We start from the raw sequence: 22272 nt of genomic DNA on the forward strand, positions 1-22272 counted from the left end.
GCGATGTCACAGAGAGATGTGATGTTGGAACCGTAAAGGTGGCCCCCGGGCTGTGGAATGCACCCCATTTATGACAGGACGTTCGTCATGTCCTGGGTGTGGGAAGGCCCTCCTGACACTGAGCTGCAGTCCCCGTCACTGGGGTGCAGGATCAGCAGATCTCTCCTCTGCGGTCAATGCACACACACTTCACCTTCTCTGTCCCCGCTGAGTGACGTGGTCACACACGGAGGGAGCAGGACACACGGACGATGGCCGTCTCCGCAGCCCTCGAGTGGGAGAACAGCGTCACGGCTTCCGTTTGCCCGGCGAGCTCAGTACACAGACTCAGACCGCAGTGACGTGACAAGGACCCAGCGGCCAGGAGCCGTAGTTAAGTGCTGTGTCAGGCATGGCCAGGCCTCTGTAAACAGTTGTGTTTGTTACAATAGTGCAGATGCTGATGGTGTCAGAGGAGGCCCGATGGGACTGAACACAGTCACTAAACACAGACGCGGACAGTCGCCCGGTCTGCTGGGAAGCAGTGGGGGCCATTCAGACACTCGCCCGGGGGGGATTTTTCTTTCCAGCCCTAGCGTGAGGAGAGGTTCTCTCCAGAGGTGTTTGTAATCTGTGTGTGACATTTTAGCAAGAGCTCTTGGGATCGGGCCAGAGAGACGGCCCCACGGTGCCCGGGAAGGAAGGGGCCCTCTCGCACCTTCTAGCCGGTCGTCTTTCCTTAGGGCCCCAGGGGTTAGAGCTGCAGAAGCCACTCCAAGTCCTGATTCCACCGGAACGAGTGAGCATTCTCCCCGCGGGGGACTGGGGGTTCAGATGATAACGCTTGCTGAGTTAGGGTGACTGGCGTGCGGGAAGTCTCCGCCTGGTTTCGACCAAACCTTAGTTAGGTGTGCAGGGGCGTCCGCAGGGGGCAGTCTCTGAGCAGGCTCGTGGGTGCCGGGAGCCAGTCCCCCGATGACCTGGGAATGGACGGTAGAAGGATCTTGTATGTGGGTTGACATGCTTCCTTTATTTCACAAGTGGTTTTGGGAAGGCGGGCGGCTTGCTGAGGAGACATCTGGGGGAGGGTAGGGCCCCGTGAGCCGGAGGGTCCTGCACGGTGACCCCTTCCCCCGATCCCGGCCCCGGCTCACCCTCCGACAGCCCTCAGCACCGTGGCCCGTGCTGCTGCCGTGCGGGGACGGGTGACCCCGCGTCCTACGCAGAAGTGACTCTTGTGAAAAGTGGCTCCGGGAGGCCAGCCAAGCAGAAATTCTTACCAACTGTGGTCTGTTGCGAAACTCATGCATCGGAGCGGGGAGACACGCCTGTGCTTCTCTTAGGGGGACGTGTCACCACGGGGCCATTTCCCACACGTCTGGCCTCTGCTTTATATGTACAAATATGTCCCCAACGGGGAGCCCCGTGTCCCTGCCCAGCACAGGCAAGGCTGAGACTCGGGGGTGTGGGGAGGACCCCTGAGGGCTGGGGAGAAGGAAAAGTTAAATCTTTTAATCAGGGAGAAGGTAAAAACTAATTTGAGAGTGGTTCTCTACCTGGGAAGCGTCGCTAAGAAGACAGCTTTGAACTCTGTCCACAGGTGCTGAGAGCCGTGGACGATGACCCTGGACTAACGCGGCAAGCACGCCACGGCCGCGGACGGAGGACGGAGGGGAGCTGACCACGGTGAGCATGTGCCCCCCACGCCGGTTCGGGGGGTTTCTGAGCGTGTGTAATGGTCGCCCTGCGGGGCGGACGAGCGCGGCCAGCGGAATGACCGGCGTGGACGCAGCCCACAGGGTTGTGAGTTCCGTGGCCGTGATGCTTATTTTTGAAAGATCGAAGCCCTGAGCGGAAAGTCGCTGTTCTCGTCTGCTGAGCTCTTGGCCCACTTGGATGCGGTGTCTCGGGAATACTTAGGTGACTGTCGTTTTGAATAGGAAAGTGAATTTTAGCACTGGCACCTGAGCTGGTTGGCCTCGTGGCTTGATGTTTCGGTGGGGAAGCCCGTACCTGTGTCCGTGGGTCACACGGAGCTCAGCCCTCCGTGGTCGGAGGTAGCTGCCCCTGGGTTTGGATTCCCGTGACATCAGACCCGAGTGCCGCTCTGGGGCTCTTCCACATTCTTCGGTCAACACCAGGTTGAATCGTAGCTGATTTCAAAGAGTTTGGAGGAGGAGACATCCACTCTCACAGGCCAGGGAGATGTGGTTCTGGGCAGCTGTTTAGTCCTTTTAAACATCTGTCTCCTAACTCAGAAAACTGGAATCATAGTTGTAAGTGCCCGCAAAGGCTGGTTAAATTAAGATTACTTTTATAATGCGTATTAGCATCCCTCCTGCTTAATCCATAGTATTGTGAAGTAAATGTCACACATTCATCTCATTCCTAGTTTTTAAAGACAGAGTGATATGAATGAAGGATTAATATCCTTCCTGTTCTGTCAAGAGTGTACATTGCGCCTGACCTGTGGTGGCGCAGTGGATAAAGCCTCAACCTGGAAATGCTGAGGTCGCCGGTTCGAAACCCTGGGCTTGCGTGGTCAAGGCACATATGGGAGTTGATGCTTCCAGCTCCTCCCCCCTCCTCTCTCTCTGTCTCTCCTCTCTCCCTCTCTGTCTCTCCCTCTCCTCTCTAAAAATAATAATAATAAATAAAAAAAGAGTGTATATTGCTACCCACTGGAGAATGCACGAGGAGCTTATCAGCGGACACAGTGCCTGGGTGTGTGCCCCCTGTAAACAGGGACCTTGGGGACCATCCCACACTGAGGGCCATGTGGGAAGAGATGGGACACTTGACTCTGTAAGTCGTGGTCAGCATGCCTGCGCTCGGGACAGGGGAGGGGCTTCTCAATGAAAGGTGCCACCACAGGAAGTCCACGAGGAGGCTGTCACACTCTCTGTGGCTCTTCCTCCACTCCACACGCTCCCGAGGAGCTGGCTGGCTCCTGGGGCCTCCTGGGCACAGCCCGGCTGACCCCGTGGGCACCTGCAGGTCGGGTCGGGGCTGAGGAGCATGTGACACCCATGCTCGCATCCTCAGAGAGAGCTCCTCCTGGCTCTGACCGAGCCACCCCTGTGGTGATGATGTGCTGGCGGGGGGGGGGCATCTCTCCCATGGAAACACTTTCATGATTTCACGTGAGATAAACTGCTAGTCGATTAAGAGGCCTAGGGAAGTCCGTCCGAAAAATAAAGGGGGGAAGACAGTGTCCGGGGTATTAAATATTTTTAAAAAACAGGTGTCCTGCGCCACCAGGAGGAACCTGACCTGTGGTTGTGTCACGGTGATGTGTCAGTACCTGCGTCCCTTGACGTCGTGACCGTGGACAGCCACCTGCGAAGCGCGTGCTCGCTCCTAACACGTGTTCCTTCCCGTGTTCCGCTTAGTGATAGATCAAATTATTTAGTTCTACAGAATGAGGTCCCGTGTGCTGTTCTCACTGTGTGCTTGAGAATTCACCCCTGCAGCTCCTCAGGAGCGTGGGTGGAGCAAAGGACACACGTGTGCCTGTGCACACACACATGCACACACACATGCACACACACACGCACACACATGCACACGCGCGCACACACATGCACACACACGCACACACATGCACACACACGCACGCACACATGCACACACATGCACACACACGCGCACACATGCACACACATGCACACACACGCGCACACATACGCACACACATGCACAAACACGCGCGCACACATGCACACACACGTAGAAGCATGACTGTCGTTCGAGATCTCTCATTTGAAGCTCCCCCCCCCCCAGTACTGGGAAGTGACTGCTGAGCCTGGGAGGCTCTGACTGGACACAGCCGTGTGCCCCGAGTGGCCAGGCACCAGAGAAACACGGGTCCGTCCCTGGCCGCTGCCCCGCCCAGCACGGCCAGGCGGTGCCTTCGCGGGCAGTGGCCACGCGTCGTCTCCGACTTGACGCTGGCCTCGCTGTCGCGGGTGCTGGGCACCTCTCAACCCCGCTGTCGCCGTGGGGACCACGCCGTAGACACGCCCCCCCCGTCAGCCCCGCTGTCGCCGTGGGGACCACGCCGTAGACACGCCCCCCCGTCAGCCCCACTGTCGCCGTGGGGACCACGCCGTAGACACGCCCCCCCCGTCAGCCCCACTGTCGCCGTGGGGACCACGCCGTAGACACGCCCCCCCGTCAGCCCCGCTGTCGCCGTGGGGACCACGCCGTAGACACGCCCCCCCGTCAGCCCCGCTGTCGCCGTGGGGACCACGCCGTAGACACGCCCCCCCGTCAGCCCCACTGTCGCCGTGGGGACCACGCCGTAGACACGCCCCCCGTCAGCCCCGCTGTCGCCGTGGGGACCACGCCGTAGACACGCCCCCCCTCTTGCTGTGTGGGGGCCTCGCTGTGGAGCACACGGCGACTACGTTTGCTGGGACGTATTTCTCACACCCGAACTTACCCGACGTGGTTCACAGCACGGGCTTGGCCGGTGTGCGCAGGCGTGTGAGCCCGAGTCTGTGCAGGGCTGCCTAACGCAGGTCTCTCTGGCGTTGAAACTGTTGCCAGACCCACGTGTCGTTTATCCAGAGACGGGCTCATCCACGCATCTTCCCAGAGGCTTCAGAAGTTGAGTGACGGAGGCTACAAGTCACAGCAAAGGACGTGCTCCGTTAACGAGGGAAACCCCTGGGCCACAGGTTGGGCCTGGCTGATGGTGTTCGTCTCCACACACGGGTCCTCCTGCTGGTGTACGGGCATGGTGGGTTCTAGCATGTTCAGGGCGAGGCTGCAGCCCCGAGAGGGGGTGGGAGAGGGTGGGGTTTTCACGGAGGTCTCAGCCGGGTGCTCTCGTGTGAGGGGGGGTTCCAGCTGCCTTCCCTCGCTGCTCTGTGACATTCTCATGAAGGCGCTGATTATTGTCCAGCGGCGTCCACGTCCACCGGCAGTGACCACACCCTTGCGTCAGGCGTGGCTCCTGTCCTCTGGGAGGACGGTACTGAGAAGCCCCGTGTCTGTGACGTTCTCCGACGCTGCACGTGACGGATTACTCTCTCGTCGCCTGGTCCACTGGGTGCCGCGTGGTGCAGGCGTGCCCAGGTGTGCGCTGGAGTGCTTCCAGCACCGTGAGCGTGTGCATCGCTGGACGGAGTGAAGAAGGCCGCCCTGGCAGCTGGAGTGGCCACCTCTCAGCCCGCTGAGGCCTTGGGAGGGCTAGAAGGCAGACGGAGGGTGGGCTTGCTCTCTGCTCTGGGACACCCGTCGCCTGCCCTTGGCCGTCCGCGCTCTTGGCTGTGGACTGGAGACTCACACTGAGCGACTTCCACCACCAGCTTTGCTGCCCTCCAGCTTGCAACTCGGCCTCCACAATCGTGTGAGCCAATTGCTGCAGTAAATCTATCTACGTATGTCTCTCCCTATCTCTATATCCATCCATCCATCCACCCATCCATCCACCTATCTACCATCCATCCACCCATCCACCTATCTATCAGTATCTATGCTTATTTCTATATCTACCTTTATCTATCTATCTACCTATCTATCTATAGATCTACCTGTCCATCCACCCACCCGCCACCCACCCACCAGTGGGCTCTGTCTCCCTGGAGAACCCTGACTACTGCTCTGCATAAACTCAACGAGCTTGGCCAATTCTGCGTCTGTCTGTCCTAACTCTTCACAGACCTTATAATTGCAATGAACCGTTTACATGTTTGTGCCCTGCCTCTGTCTGTGTCTGTGGGGCCAGGGTCCACTTCAGTGTGTCCTTGCCGCGTTACCACCGAACGCGGAACTGAGTGGGGCGGGGGCGGCAGATGGGGAGGGAGACGGGAGGGAGACGGGAGGTAGGGAGGGAGCACGCCCTGGCAGGCCAACCCTCGGACACTCCCCGTGCGAATTCCTGGACTGCTCTTCCGGGTCCGACACCCTCGGCCCGCTGGCCAGGAGTCCTCCTCTCTGCTCAGCTTGGCTTCTGATGCATCTCAATGCTCCCTCACTCCCCTCTGATGCCCCAGCAGCTGGGGGGTCCCGCTCTTGTCCTTGGTCGGCGGCTGATTCATTTCAGGACCCTAAGACACGGAAGCATGAGGTCCTGTCCAGCGAGCATTACGCAAAATGAAACTCTCTTCTCCAGAAACCCTGAGTGGAAACCACCTAAAATCGTCACTTCAGAAAAGAAGTTCCCCGTGCTGAATAACTGGGCACTGGTCCCCATCTCTGAGACGGGAACTTTTGGGGGGGGGATAGGATGCCGTCCCATCCGGTGCCAGGCTGTTTGCATAAACGACCAGCATTTCCTGCCTCAGAACGACGGCACCAGACAGCGTCCTTCTAATTCCTTCCGGCTGTGATGTAAATACATGAGCTCCGGTTCTGCCCCTCGTCCTAGAAATTAATCATTCCTGTCCGTCTTGGACATTTACACCTTTGAATATTTATGAGCTGCTAGGACCCTGGTTGCTCGCCCAGCCTGGGGACGCTCAGACGCCCTGCGCCTCCTCCTCCCGGCCGGTCTGTGGACCACCTCCCACGCGCACACTTAATTCTGGTACCGAGCTGCCAACACATGCATTCGCCTCCACTGGAGACTCGCTGAGGTTGCGTCCACTCGAGTCCCGTATGCGCACGGATAGATGTGATTTCTGAGAACTGGGAACTCCCCAGTGCCTCCCCCTCCCCGGGGAAACCGAGCACAGAGGCAGGTCGGTGGTGCGTCCCCGGGGAGGTCCGTGGGGACCGCGGAGGCGCCGCCCGGCAGGACTCTGTCTTTGCGCCTCAGTCTGCGGTCCTGGCGCGGTCTCCGTTGTCACGGGCGGTCCCTTGGGTTGGAAGGTTTTGATGGGTTCAGGTTCAGCCCACGTAGCTTTTCTCTCATGTTCTCTGCAGTTTTCCATTCTTTGCTGTTTCCGAAGGTACAGTCCCCTCTCAGTCGGAAAGCAGTTGCCACAGTATCACAGAGAAGAAGAGTCTGACGTCAAATGACCATTAAAATGCTACAAAGAGACGCTGAGACCCAGCAGAACGTGGGTGGTCTTTTTCATAAACTTACACTTTGGATCTTATGTTTAAGAGGACATTTCAAGTCCCAGCCAGGCATTCGGCACGGATAAAACGTCCATACAGATCCGTCGCACAGCCCAAGGACCACTTAGAATAACAGCCGACGAAGAGAGAAGATTGTGTTTCCTCAGCAGAACGCCACGTTTGGCCCACGGTGTCCACGTTTGGGGAAAAGACCGGGTGTGACGCGGACACAAATCACTGCCTTCTCCCCCCCCAACACCGGGTGTTACTGACCTGCACCCGCGCGCGGACATCGGGGCCCTGAGAGCGGAGACAGAGGATGGAGCCCACCACTGCGCTCGCCGGCCCGGCCGGGGGAGGGGCAGGCAGACGCGTCGCCCCGCCCGGGTGAGGAGGGCATGGGGAAACCCAGATGAAGCTCGGGTCACAGCTGCCGTGGCCCGTCGTGAACGACCCCGCCATGGAAGGAAACCTCGTGCGCAGAGACCAGAGGGGCACCGCCCCCCGTGCCCCGCGTCTCTGCCTGGAGAACCGAGGAAAGGGGGGACGGAGGAGAAGCCACCGAAGCCGCGCAGGTGCCCACGCAGGGCGGGCTCCCTTTCGAAGGGCGGGCGGCGTGCGCTGCCGCAGAAACGACAGTGAGTCGTGTCGGCTTCCTGATCGCGCGTGGGCGGTCCGCTCCTGGCGGGGAGGGGGCGGCCCCTGGCTCAGGGCGCTGTCTGCAGGCCGACGCGAGGCCGCGGCTTCACTGCGTGGGTCCCTGCTCAGGGCTCGTCCCGGCGGCAAAGGGCAGGTGCCTGGTCTTATGTCCGGAAGCTCTTGTCCATTGAGTCTCGTCCGAGTCAGAGGCCCTCACCCGTTTTAACGTGCTAACTGCCACCTTCTTACTCCGGTCATCAGCCCGTGCGTGACTGTGTTTCCCTGTGTGAGCGTCGCCGGTCCCTCGGCTGTGGACAGGGTCCCTGCCTGTTCGCTGTACCCCCTGTCATGCGTGCTGCATGTGATTTGTGACGTTGTAAACCCACGCCATGTGCACAGGACACTGCAGGGAAAGGGAGTATTATCTGGAGCTGTCCAGTGGCTCAGGTAGGATTCTTCCATCCTGTAGAGGTCAGAGGTTGGAGAAATAGTCATTCGTTCAACAGTGAGTTTTGAGTAGCGGTTTCCGGCCCCTTGGCTTTGGGTGTGACGGCAAACAAAGCTGGCAGAGGTGGCTCCCTCAAGGTCATGCTCTGTACAAGAGACGCATATTGATCAGACGATGGTGCGCGTGTGGGACACTGCTGCTCTGAAAAGCCTCAGAAAGGACAGCTGCTGGCCCTACAGTCCACTCTCCGGTCAGCACACTGCCTGCGGCTCTCTGCCCCGCCCGTGGCCGGCCTGACTCCACCACCCGTGGAACATCTGAGCTCTACACCTGCTTGGCACGGCTTTGGACAAATCAGTCAACCTCTTCAAACCTCAAGCTGTTGGTTATAATCCTTATGTCATAGAATCATCCTTATAAATGTTAGTTACCATCAGCACCATCACCACCATTGTCATCATCATCATCACCACCATTATCACCATCATCATCACCATCATTATCTCCATCACCATCATCACCACCATCACCACCACCATCACCATCACCATTATCACCATCATCACTACCATCACCATCATCACCACCACAACAATCATCACCATCACCACCACCATCATCATCATCATCACCACAACCATCATCACCATCATCACCACCATCACCACCATCACCACCATCATCATCACCATCATCACCATCATCACCATCATCACCATCACCATCATCATCATCACCATCATCACCATCATCATCATCACCATCATCATCATCACCATCATCACCACCATCATCACCATCATCATCATCACCATCATCACCATCATCATCATCACCATCATCATCATCACCATCATCACCATCATCATCATCACCATCATCATCATCACCACCATCACCATCACCATTATCACCATCATCACTACCATCACCATCATCACCACCACAACAATCATCACCATCACCACCATCATCATCATCATCATCACCACAACCATCATCACCATCATCACCATCATCACCACCATCACCACCATCACCACCATCATCATCACCATCATCACCATCATCATCATCACCATCATCACCATCACCATCATCATCACCATCATCACCACCATCACCACCATCATCATCACCATCACCACCACCATCACCATCACCATTATCACCATCATCACTACCATCACCATCATCACCACCACAACAATCATCACCATCACCACCATCATCATCATCATCATCATCACCACAACCATCATCACCATCATCACCACCATCACCACCATCACCACCATCATCACCACCACCATCACCACCACCACTTTGGGGTCCAGCATTGATTTTAGGGATGTTTTATTGCTTTGAGTTTCAACTTCCTCATGTTATAAAATGGGGCGTTGTAATAAGTGACTTCATGATTTTCTCCCGGCCTGACCTGTGGTGGCGCAGTGGATAAAGCATTGACCTGGATCACTGAGGTTGCCGGTTCAAATCCCCGGGCTTGCCTGGTCAAGGCACATATGGGAAAGCAACTACTGTGAGGAGATGCTTCCCGCTTCTCCTCCTTCTCTCTCTCTCCCCCCTCTCTCCATAAATCAATAAATAAAATCTAAAAATAGAAGATCCTTCCTGCTATCACTTGCTGTGGTTTGGCCCGCCCTCGTAAACCCGGGCACTCCAGGTCCGGGGTGGGCAGGCTGCCCGCGGCAGCTGAGGGAGCCGCTGTTTTTGGGGGCCAGACGTCAGAAAGAAGCACCGTCCACCTTTCAGCAGCTTCCCCTAGATTTTTAAAAAGTCCGTTCTGGAAGTTTCTGTTATCTCAGATGAAATTTTATCGCACGTATTTCTTCCGCTGAAACGCCTCTCTAGTGTTGCGGTGGGACATTTAACTCCCCGTTATGATGCGTCCCTCCAATCACTCCCTTCGTAATTGTCCCCCTTTTATTTTTTTACAGTCCCGTTTAAAATGCATTTAGGTTTCCACCTAAAATTCTCAAGCTGAGTTGGAAATGGAAATGCAAGGACTTGTAAAATGAAATGATGGGGCCGCATCTCCGGGCTGGGGGGCGCCACCCAGCACGACGTTGGGAGGGTCGCCACAGCCGTGTCCGCCAGTCTCTCCTCACGCGCGGGCACGCGCCTCTGTGTCTCTCGCAGTCAGAGTGACGTTAGAGGACATCACTCAGTCTGGAAAGGGGAGAACGGCTTCGACCTCGTCATGTGTTTAGATGCGTAAACGTATCGTTGGACGGGACCGTCTGTGCTGTGTTCAACAGTTCATCTTCTCGTGGTGTCAGAGATAGCTCAGAGAATACGGATTTATACACGTACATGTATCTTTCCCGTTTTGCTGTTTTAAAACACCAGCCTCATGTTTAGCGTGGCAAATGGTCTGAGCACTTTCCTATGGATTTTCCCCCTAAGGGAGCTCACAGCTATCACGTGGTGAGGACAGGCCCCCGATAAGGTGACGGGTGATAAAACGCGATGTGACTCGCTCAAGGCTGACCACGTGGTTATTGAATGAGAATCAGAGCTCGCAGCTCCTAACCTGTGGGCTGGGGCGTGCTCCACAGCGCCTCGCGGACTTTCCGGAGCAGTGTGGGCCCCCGCCAACCGCGTGGGGGTGTGCAGGACCCCCGGGCGTGAGTTAGGACTGGTGAGACTGGTCAGGCGTCCTCTGATTGACCTCCGCAGTCAGAGAGCGTCCGGTGGTGCTCCATGTTGATTTCCTGTTTGGTTGACCTCTGTGAGGAGGTGCTGCCCATCTGTGAATGTCCGGCGATCATGCCTCCCCGTGGACGGAGGGCTGGTAACTCAGCATGGGTCCACGGAGGTGAAGGGACAGTTAGCTGTAATGTCACCACACAGTCACCCTCATCGTCATCGCCCGGTCACCCAGTGCTGTTGAGCTTGTGCTTTGGGGACTGATTGAAGTGGGTTTGAACTGGATCCTCAGTGCTGACGAATAATGTGTGCTGTTTCAGATGACGTAAGCCCTCTGAGCCGGAGGCTGCTCACCAGTTAAAAGGTGGGAATAGTGCTCACCGCATTTATATTTTAATAGACGCAGTTATACAGTGGTGTTACGTTCGGTCCATGGTGAAAGCCCAGTAATTACTGTTAATGTCACTGTGACTGCTCGGGCCACCAGGGTGTGGGCACGTCTAGTCACGAGCCGGTCATCAGCAGTGCACCCTGAGCTCCGTCGTTGGAAGATGCGTCACGTGGAGTTCAGTGCTGGGGACACGCTGAAGGTCAGCTGGGATCAGAGAGCCAGTCTCCGAGGACGGAGCGGACAGGAGCTAGACAGAGCACAGGACAGAGCACAGGGCCTCACCGGGGTCTGGGGGCGGTGTCCAGGGGTCTGGGGGCAGCGTCCAGGGGTCTAGGGTTAGTGTCCAGGGCCGCCGGCTGGAGCTCCTCTGCTCTCCCTGCTGCCTTCTGTCTGTGGGCCAGGAAGCTCCCCTCCGTGAAGTTAGGACGATTGAGTCTCTGTGGCCCTAGCGGCATCCCATCACGCAGCACCTCAGTGTCAGGTGACGCTGATGACGTCGGGCAGCACCTCAGTGTCAGGGGACGCTGATGACATCGGGCAGCACCTCAGTGTCAGGGGACGCTGATGACATCACGCAGCCCCTCAGTGTCAGGGGACGCTGATGACATCGGGCAGCACCTCAGTGTCAGGTGACGCTGATGACATCACGCAGCCCCTCAGTGTCAGGTGACGCTGATGACATCACGCAGCACCTCAGTGTCAGGTGACGCTGATGACATCACGCAGCACCTCAGTGTCAGGTGACGCTGATGACATCGGGCAGCCCCTCAGTGTCAGGTGACGCTGATGACATCGGGCAGCCCCTCAGTGTCAGGTGACGCTGATGACATCGGGCAGCACCTCAGTGTCAGGTGACGCTGATGACATCGGGCAGCACCTCAGTGTCAGGTGACGCTGATGACATCACGCAGCCCCTCAGTGTCAGGTGACGCTGATGACATCAGGCAGCCCCTCAGTGTCAGGTGACGCTGATGACATCAGGCAGCCCCTCAGTGTCAGGTGACGCTGATGACATCGGGCAGCCCCTCAGTGTCAGGTGACGCTGATGACATCACGCAGCACCTCAGTGTCAGGTGACGCTGATGACATCGGGCAGCCCCTCAGTGTCAGGTGACGCTGATGACATCGGGCAGCACCTCAGTGTCAGGTGACGCTGATGACATCACGCAGCCCCTCAGTGTCAGGTGACGCTGATGACATCACGCAGCACCTCAGTGTCAGGTGACGCTGATGACATCACGCAGCACCTCAGTGTCAGGTGACGCTGATGACATCAGGCAGCACCTCAGTGTCAGGTGACGCTGATGACATCAGGCAGCACCTCAGTGTCAGGTGACGCTGATGACATCAGGCAGCACCTCAGTGTCAGGTGACGCTGATGACGCGCGGCTCTACTGCGTTGCTGATCAGCGTATGTGGTTGTTTTCCTTCATCTCGTTGCTAAAGCGGTAGCTCTGTTCGGACGAGGACTGGCTGTCCTCCTGCCCCCATAGCGGAAGTCTCCGCCGCCCCGGACGCACCCTGAACCGGAGCGCAGGGTGAACTCGTGGATGCACGCAGAAAAGGAAGAGTCGTTTCTCGTTTTTGTTTTTGTTTCTTTAATGCTCCCTAACGAGGTGTCCACCCTGCCCTCTCCCGAGTGCAGCAGGAAAGATGCAGGTGTGACACGTAAGACAACGTCCCATCCGGCCAGTCACCGGGTCACGTGCTGTGCCCCTTTGTGGTCATCAGTGTGTCGTCCCCCTCGTGCAGAAGAGACGATGGTGGGGCAGGGAGCCATGCTGGTGGGCTCTGCAGCCCTGCTGCCCAGGTCAGCCTGGGACAGCCAGCCGCTCCCCCTGCTGCCCCGTTGGTGTGGGGACACGGGGCTGGAGGGCTCTGGGGTTAGAGCTGACCGTTGGTGTGGGGACACGGGGCTGGAGGGCTCTGGGGTTAGAGCTGACCGTTGGTGTGGGGACACGGGGCTGGAGGGCTCTGGGGTGAGAACTGACCGTTGGTGTGGGGACACGGGGCTGGAGGGCTCTGGGGTGAGAGCTGACCGTTGGTGTGGGGACACAGAGCTGGAGGGCTCTGGGGTTAGAGCTGACCGTTGGTGTGGGGACACGGGGCTGGAGGGCTCTGGGGTTAGAGCTGACCGTTGGTGTGGGGACACGGGGCTGGAGGGCTCTGGGGTTAGAGCTGATCGTTGGTGTGGGGACACGGGGCTGGAGGGCTCTGGGGTTAGAGCTGACCGTTGGTGTGGGGACACGGGGCTGGAGGGCTCTGGGGTTAGAGCTGACCGTTGGTGTGGGGACATGGGGCTGGAGGGCTCTGGGGTTAGAGCTGACCGTTGGTGTGGGGACACGGGGCTGGAGGGCTCTGGGGTGAGAACTGACCGTTGGTGTGGGGACACGGGGCTGGAGGGCTCTGGGGTGAGAGCTGACCGTTGGTGTGGGGACACGGGGCTGGAGGGCTCTGGGGTTAGAGCTGACCGTTGGTGTGGGGACACACTCTGGAGGGCTCTGGGGTTAGAGCTGATCGTTGGTGTGGGGACACAGAGCTGGAGGGCTCTGGGGTTAGAGCTGACCGTTGGTGTGGGGACACAGAGCTGGAGGGCTCTGGGGTTAGAGCTGACCGTTGGTGTGGGGACACAGAGCTGGAGGGCTCTGGGGTTAGAGCTGACCGTTGGTGTGGGGACACAGAGCTGGAGGGCTCTGGGGTTAGAGCTGACCGTTGGTGTGGGGACACGGGGCTGGAGGGCTCTGGGGTGAGAACTGACCGTTGGTGTGGGGACACGGGGCTGGAGGGCTCTGGGGTGAGAGCTGACCGTTGGTGTGGGGACACAGAGCTGGAGGGCTCTGGGGTTAGAGCTGACCGTTAGTGTAGGGACACGGGGCTGGAGGGCTCTGGGGTTAGAGCTGACCGTTGGTGTGGGGACACGGGGCTGGAGGGCTCTGGGGTGAGAGCTGACCGTTGGTGTAGGGACACGGGGCTGGAGGGCTCTGGGGTTAGAGCTGACCGTTGGTGTGGGGACACGGGGCTGGAGGGCTCTGGGGTTAGAGCTGACCGTTGGTGTGGGGACACGGGGCTGGAGGGCTCTGGGGTTAGAGCTGACCGTTGGTGTGGGGACACGGGGCTGGAGGGCTCTGGGGTTAGAGCTGACCGTTGGTGTGGGGACACGGGGCTGGAGGGCTCTGGGGTGAGAACTGACCGTTGGTGTGGGGACACAGAGCTGGAGGGCTCTGGGGTTAGAGCTGACCGTTGGTGTGGGGACACAGAGCTGGAGGGCTCTGGGGTTAGAGCTGACCGTTGGTGTGGGGACACGGGGCTGGAGGGCTCTGGGGTTAGAGCTGACCGTTGGTGTAGGGACACGGGGCTGGAGGGCTCTGGGGTTAGAGCTGATCGTTGGTGTGGGGACACGGGGCTGGAGGGCTCTGGGGTTAGAGCTGACCGTTGGTGTGGGGACACGGGGCTGGAGGGCTCTGGGGTTAGAGCTGACCGTTGGTGTGGGGACATGGGGCTGGAGGGCTCTGGGGTTAGAGCTGACCGTTGGTGTGGGGACACGGGGCTGGAGGGCTCTGGGGTGAGAACTGACCGTTGGTGTGGGGACACGGGGCTGGAGGGCTCTGGGGTGAGAGCTGACCGTTGGTGTGGGGACACAGAGCTGGAGGGCTCTGGGGTTAGAGCTGACCGTTGGTGTGGGGACACGGGGCTGGAGGGCTCTGGGGTTAGAGCTGACCGTTGGTGTGGGGACACGGGGCTGGAGGGCTCTGGGGTTAGAGCTGACCGTTGGTGTGGGGACACGGGGCTGGAGGGCTCTGGGGTGAGAGCTGACCGTTGGTGTGGGGACACAGAGCTGGAGGGCTCTGGGGTTAGAGCTGACCGTTGGTGTGGGGACACGGGGCTGGAGGGCTCTGGGGTTAGAGCTGACCGTTGGTGTGGGGACACGGGGCTGGAGGGCTCTGGGGTGAGAACTGACCGTTGGTGTGGGGACACGGGGCTGGAGGGCTCTGGGGTGAGAGCTGACCGTTGGTGTGGGGACACAGAGCTGGAGGGCTCTGGGGTTAGAGCTGACCGTTGGTGTAGGGACACGGGGCTGGAGGGCTCTGGGGTGAGAACTGACCGTTGGTGTGGGGACACGGGGCTGGAGGGCTCTGGGGTGAGAGCTGACCGTTGGTGTAGGGACACGGGGCTGGAGGGCTCTGGGGTTAGAGCTGACCGTTGGTGTGGGGACACGGGGCTGGAGGGCTCTGGGGTTAGAGCTGACCGTTGGTGTGGGGACACGGGGCTGGAGGGCTCTGGGGTTAGAGCTGACCGTTGGTGTGGGGACACGGGGCTGGAGGGCTCTGGGGTTAGAGCTGACCGTTGGTGTGGGGACACGGGGCTGGAGGGCTCTGAGGTGAGAACTGACCGTTGGTGTGGGGACACGGGGCTGGAGGGCTCTGGGGTTAGAGCTGACCGTTGGTGTGGGGACACGGGGCTGGAGGGCTCTGGGGTTAGAGCTGACCGTTGGTGTGGGGACACGGGGCTGGAGGGCTCTGGGGTTAGAGCTGACCGTTGGTGTGGGGACACGGGGCTGGAGGGCTCTGGGGTTAGAGCTGACCGTTGGTGGGGGACACGGGGCTGGAGGGTGGCAGGCCCAGTCTGCGCGGGGCTGACCGGCCAAAGGGGCCCGACCCCTGCTCTCTGGACGCCGCGCCCACCAGCTCTGGCGGCCCTGGCTCTGACCTCTGGGCCCGTTCCTCCCCGAGGAAGTTGACGTGGAACTTTATTTTCTCTCAGAATGCTATTCACAGACCTTCTCATTCTCAGCCTGCTGCCTGGCTCCCTACGGTCATCAGTCTCAGAGCAGCTGTTTTCTGGGAAAAGGATGTTTTGAGCTGTGAGTTGTGACTTGGGTCAGTTGTGCACAGTTAAGAAGTCTCTGTCCCGAAAGCCTAGCATTCCAGCACTGTGACTCAGAGTCACCGGGAGAGTCCTAGAACTTCATGTCATCTTGAAAACGTCTCATAAATTCCCAGTGGTGCCTGTTTGTACCACACAGGTTTACAGTTCGGGTCGTTCTGTGACCCCTGGGGTTCAAGGACTTCTTGGTCACAGAGATCACAGTGGGGCACCGTGCCATCCTGTGTGTGATAATGTGTGTACAACTGTGTGTGTACATGTGTGTGTGAGAGATGACAGGTGTGTGTGTGATAACTGTGTGTGTATGTGTGTGTGAGATATGACAGGTGTGTGTGTGCTAACTGCATATGTGATAACTGCGTGTGTGATAACTGTGTGCACGTGTGTGTGATAACTGCCTGTGTGCTAACTGCATGTGTGATACTGTATAACTGTGCACATGTGAGTAATAACTGCATGCATGACAACTGTGTGTGTATCTATGAGAAATAACAGGTATGTGATAACTGTGCATGTGTGTGTGATAACTGCATGTGTGAAAACTGTGTACATGTGTGTGTGTGAGATGACAGGTGTGTGTGTGTGCTAACTGCATATGTGATAACTGCATGTGTGATACTGTATAACTTAGGTGCACATGTGAGTAATAACTGCATGCATGACAACTGTGTGTGTATCTATGAGAAATAACAGGTATGTGGTAACTGTGCATGTGTGTGTGATAACTGCATGTGTGAAAACTGTGTACATGTGTGTGTGAGATGACAGGTGTGTGTGTGTGCTAACTGCATATGTGATAACTGCATGTGTGATACTGTATAACTTAGGTGCACATGTGAGTAATAATTGCATGCATGACAACTGTGTGTGTATCTATGAGAAATAACAGGTATGTGGTAACTGTGCATGTGTGTGTGATAACTGCATGTGTGAAAACTGTGTACATGTGTGTGTGAGATGACAGGTGTGTGTGTGTGCTAACTGCATATGTGATAACTGCATGTGTGATACTGTATAACTTAGGTGCACATGTGAGTAATAACTGCATGCATGACAACTGTGTGTGGATCTATGAGAAATAACAGGTATGTGGTAACTGTGCATGCATGTGCGCTAATTGCATGTGGGATGACTGTATAGCTGTGTGCACATGTGTGCTCACTGCATGTGTGATAACTGCGTGTGTGTCTGTGAGATGACCGGTGTGTGTGGTAACGGGTGTGTGTACGCACTTGAGTGTGTGTGAGGGGCGGAGAAAGCACAAGGGAAGCAGTGCGTGAATGCAGAGGAAAGATACCGTGGACCTTGTCCGAGAGCCCTGGCCTGGCCCCTTGTTAAACCTGCGGTCAGTGCCCAGGGTGTTGTCCTCACTGACTTCCTCAGCGCCCTGGACACTCAGCACCACGACGCACAGTGTCAGAAATCACACCCTAGGTGCCTCGATACAAACAAAAGTTAGACTCCTACGACGTATTTCTGGCCACAAAGGTATCACCAAACTTCCACATAATAACTCAAAACACTGTAATGCTGAACGTTGAAACAGATGTGAGCTCTACGTACATTTAAGAAAGATACACAGGAACAAGGAAGGTGACTGTTTCCCACCGAGCTGATTGCAGTCCAGGGTCACAGGCGACAAGACTGCCTCCTGGAGGCTCAGGGCACAGGCGGGACCCACTGGGACAGGACGCCCCCCCCCGACGGGCCACCCACCCCACCCCACCCTCACTCACCGTGACAGCGTGGGCGCGTTCTCCTCACGTCACAGTGGTGGACGTCAGAGGACACGGGCGTCTGTTTTCCTCCTCATCGACATGACGGTGAAATGATCTTGTGCAGAGCGAGGTCACGCAGGGGCCTGCCGTCCGTCACCAGAGCACGGAGCTGTCACCCGTCACGCGGTAGGACAGGGCTCCTGCTGCAAGCGGTCACCCACAGTGCCGCCCGAGGGGAGACCTGACCCACACAGCTTTGCATCTCCCCCCTCGGATCACGGCACATGGCGGCTGCGTCGGACATGGCGGGGGTCCTGCCCGAGTCTGTGGTTGTCCTCACAGGGTCATTCCAGCCGAACAGGGGCGCGTGTGTGTAGGTGACGGGAGACGTCTCTAAGGGTGTCCACGGTGCCCACTGGCCCCTGACTCATTATTCCTCTAGACTTTGTCCACCAGGGCGGCTTTTGTGGGCTGGGGTTTCACGTCACCGTAGTTCAGGGACATTAGCGGGCTGTGTACCACTGACAGGATACGGCACGATCTCAGGCGATCTAGGATTAAATAGAAGTAAGACACAGACGTATATAAAAGCAAACATTTTTTCCTTTTTCATTCTCTCTTGCGGGCTGAATTCAGATGAAGTCAGACGCTAGTTTGGGGCCTGTGGTCTTACTGATTTGTAACACATTCTGTCATCGCTTTTTCACGAAGGGAGACCAGACATCAAGGTCAGAGAGTGAGCTGATGTGGTCACAACGTCCATTTAGAATTTGGTTCTGTTTCAGTGTAGTTCATTCTGCTTAAACTGGGGTTGGCTTCCCATATGTGGTCGCGATGGAACATGTTATCTTGACGTTCTATCCAAAATAGAAAAGTTAATCAAAAATAAGAAGCACAGAATTTATTTTATTAATGCGGCATCTCGGCTTGAAGAAGACGGAGTCTGTGGGCCAGCCCGGTGGTTCTGAGAGAGTGGGGTGGTCAGGGCTGGGTCTGCGTGTCCAGAAGGCCGCCGGAAGAGGCACCCCCAGAGGACGGAGCAAGCCCTGAGGCACGAGGGCCCTTGTAAAGGCCACTGTGTCCCCTCAGAATGTCACCTACACCCACGTGGCTGTGTGTCCTGCTGTGGGAGTCCCGGGGAACCCGCCAGACCCTGATGAGTCCTGAACTGTGCGTTGGGCCCCGTGGGTCCTCTGAGCAGGACTCCGTGGCCTTTCATGTAGCCGTCCTTTGGGGCTTGCCGGCCCTCGCGGGACGACCCCAGGGGTCCCGCTCCTCTGACGGGTGTCCCTTCCTGTGGCCCCCGCAGCCCCGCTGTGCAGCCCCCGCCTGGAGTAAGCCTCAGGCCTGAAGCTCGGGTCTCTCCGGCAGCCGTCTGTTGTTGTGGCTCCTGGTTCCGCCCCACGGGGCCCCGGGGACGAGGCCAAGTGCCTGCCCTGGGACCGTTGGGAGTCTGAAGGGAGTCTTTGTGGCTGAGTCAGCCTCTTCCAGGAACACCCCGGCCCCCCACCTCCCTGCTTCCCCTTCCAGTAAAGCCGGTCCCTCCTCCTCCCCGCAGTGGGGAGCTGCCCCAGCGTGAGCTCAGCCGTCCCCACTGCCTTCGGACTGCAGCAGGAGACCCACCCGGGTGACGTGCCGCGGGCTCCTCGCGTGCAGCGACCCGAGACTCCCATCCTGGCTCTAATACTTTTCAAAAAATTGTTCTTACTGCATCCAAAGATGGCCAACTTTTTGGCTATTTCACCAAGTTTCCGTTAGCTAAATCTTTTCTATTTTTTTATTTTTAATACGACAGCTTTGCCACGCCTTCTTTATTTTAAAGTTATGCCAGCCTCTTTCTAATCAAACTGGGTGTGGTTGGTGCCCCGTGTGCGTGCAGGAGAGGAGGCAGGATTTGCGGGGACGTCTGGGTCGCTGCTAGGAGATATTGGGAATTTGAAGACATACGATATGAAAGATCGGACCCCAAGGTCAAGCTGAGAAGCGGGGAGCCAGCTCTGTTTTTATTGGACGGTGCACAGGGCACAGCTCCCCAGGCGGGGCTCCTGAGCGGCTCTCTCTGCAACGCCCGGCCTCAGGCCTCGGCCGGACGCCCCGGCTTCCTCGTCCCGCACGCCAGCTCTCTCTTTATCCTGCGTGATTTTTACCGTCGCTCTTTCCACGAAGAAGCAGTCACGCTGTTTACTGTCGGTGCTGACCCAGCTGAGGAGGGCGGCCGGGTGTGTCCAGCGCTGCCCCCAGGACCTGGCGGAGAGCGCACTTCTCACAAGGACAGAGCCGAGTGAATAAGCCGCGGCAGGACTCGGACTTGAACCGTGTGTGCCGAGCCCCGGGCCCCCGTCGGACGGGCTGACTCGGCGTTGCTGCAGGGTCCCGGCTGCTGGGCTTCCTCGGACGCCTCTCCGTGCGACCGCTCTGGTGTGAGCGCACGCTGCGTCCCGTACAGGCTGGCACTTCTGCAGCATCACCACCCCGCCGACCTCTGCATTCCCACCAGGAGACCGACGTCCCTCTGTGTCCAGGACCAAGGGTCCCGTCACTTTCTTCCTAGCTGCTGAGTCCCGGGCAGGTTGCAGCCCCGTGGGGCTCACCGCCTCCCAGACCGCGGTGCGTGCTGTCCCGGGTTTGCTGTGGGAGGAGCGGGAAGGACGGAGCGGAGCCTGTGTGGACCAGTGCCCCCCCGGGCTGGAGGGTTGATGCCCCTTCCCCAACCACTGAGATGGGGGCGATGTGCCTGCTGCCTGCGGACGGGACGTGCTCTGTCCCCCCTTTTATCACAGACAGACCTGCATCCGTACCTGCTTTCAGTAACAGAAAGAAGTCTGGAAAGGATTTTTGCATTTACAGAAAGAGAGAAAAGAGAATGTAGTGTGTTCATTGTTAGTTTTGCAGCGGCCGTTCTAGAGGCCACGGCACCCCAGCAGGAGAGTGAGTACCCCTGCAGGAGAGTGTGTGCCCCATCAGGGCAGTGGGCACCCCAGCAGGACAGTGGGTATCCCTGAAGGAGAGCGGGCACCCCAGCAGGAGAGTAAATATCCGAGCAGGACAGCGGGCACCCCAGCAGGAGAGTAGATATCCGAGCTGGACAGCGGGCACCCCAGCAGGAGAGTAGATATCCGAGCTGGACAGCGGGCACCCCAGCAGGAGAGTAAATATCCGAGCAGGACAGCGGGCACCCCAGCGGGGCAGCAGCCTGCCGGGCTCCTTCCCGGATCCACACGCAGCAGCTGAGCCTCAGGCCTGGTGCCCTGTATCTGGGTCCCGGGCTCCATCTCCATCGGCTCTGGGCACCTCAGCGTCCTCAGCGCCCTCTGCGTCCTCAGCGTCCTCAGCGTCCTCAGCCGGCTGGGTGCTCAGGTACCTGAGGCGCCGTGACAGGTCGTGTGGCATGATCTGCAGGCCACGTCTTGGGTCTGGCGACGCTCCACATGTTTCCACCTGCGTTGGGGGAGCTGCTGCTTCACTTTCCCTCCTGTCTGCGCATGAGAGGCTTCATGGGGCCCACGGCTTTCGGACAGCGGGGGACCTGCCCACTTCCCAGCTGATAAAACAGGGCGCGGGCGCTGCAGGAAGCAAACGAGGTTAGGAAAGCCAGAACGGCTTTTAAATGGAATTATCCTCCCCAGACGTCCCCTGTGGCACCGCGGCTCTGAGACCAGCGGCCTCCGGAATCAGCCTGGCTCTGCGGCCTGACAGGCGCTCTGTCTGCCCCGAGTGCTGCTTGCCGCGGGGACTGGACTGATTTGTGTCTCAGGAGGAAATGGGAACCAGGTGGAGGGTGAACTAAGCTGGGGACCTGCTCCCATGAGCCAGTAGGCACTGCGTACCCACCCGGGACCCCTGCAGAACACGGACATGCCATGTCCCGACGGGGACCCCTGCAGAACACGGATACACCATGTCCCACCCGGGACCCCTGCAGAACACGGACATGCCATGTTCCACCCGGGACCCCTGCAGAACACGGACATGCCATGTCCCAACGGGGACCCCTGCAGAACACGGATACACCATGTCCCACCCGGGAATCCTGCAGAACACGGACATGCCATGTTCCACCCGGGACCCCTGCAGAACACGGACATGCCATGTCCCGACGGGACCCCTGCAGAACACGGACATGCCATGTCCCGACGGGACCCCTGCAGAACACGGATACACCATGTCCTACCCAGGACCTCTGCAGAACACGGGCACGCCATGTCCCACCCGGGAGCCCTGCAGAACACGGACACGCCATGTCCCACCCGGGACCCCCGTAGAACACGAGCACTCCATGTCCCACCCGGGACCCCTGCAGAACACGGACACGCCATGTCCCACCCGGGACCCCTGCAGAACACGGACACGCCATGTCCCACCCGGGACCCCTGCAGAACACGAGCACGCCATGTCCCACCCGGGACCCCTGCAGAACACGGACATGCCATGTCCCACCCGGGACCCCTGCAGAACACGGACACGCCATGTCCCACCCAGGACCCCTGCAGAACACGAGCACGCCATGTCCCACCCGGGACCCCTGCAGAACA

The 22272-nt window shown here is 58.4% G+C and overlaps 1 protein-coding gene across 7 annotated transcripts in view; it reads left to right on the top strand.

Moving 5' to 3' along the window:
• Window positions 1–22272, top strand: part of CHL1 (cell adhesion molecule L1 like) — a 162018-nt gene that overhangs the window by 35411 nt on the left and 104335 nt on the right. For all 7 annotated transcript variants that reach the window (XM_066244613.1, XM_066244612.1, XM_066244611.1 and 4 more), the window contains exon 2: window positions 1580–1665. The gene's annotated coding sequence lies outside the window, so the exon portion shown is untranslated. The remainder of the gene's footprint in view (window positions 1–1579; window positions 1666–22272) is intronic.

The sequence above is a fragment of the Saccopteryx bilineata genome, chromosome 10 (assembly GCF_036850765.1).
Source record: "Saccopteryx bilineata isolate mSacBil1 chromosome 10, mSacBil1_pri_phased_curated, whole genome shotgun sequence".
NCBI classification, from domain to species: domain Eukaryota; kingdom Metazoa; phylum Chordata; class Mammalia; order Chiroptera; family Emballonuridae; genus Saccopteryx; species Saccopteryx bilineata.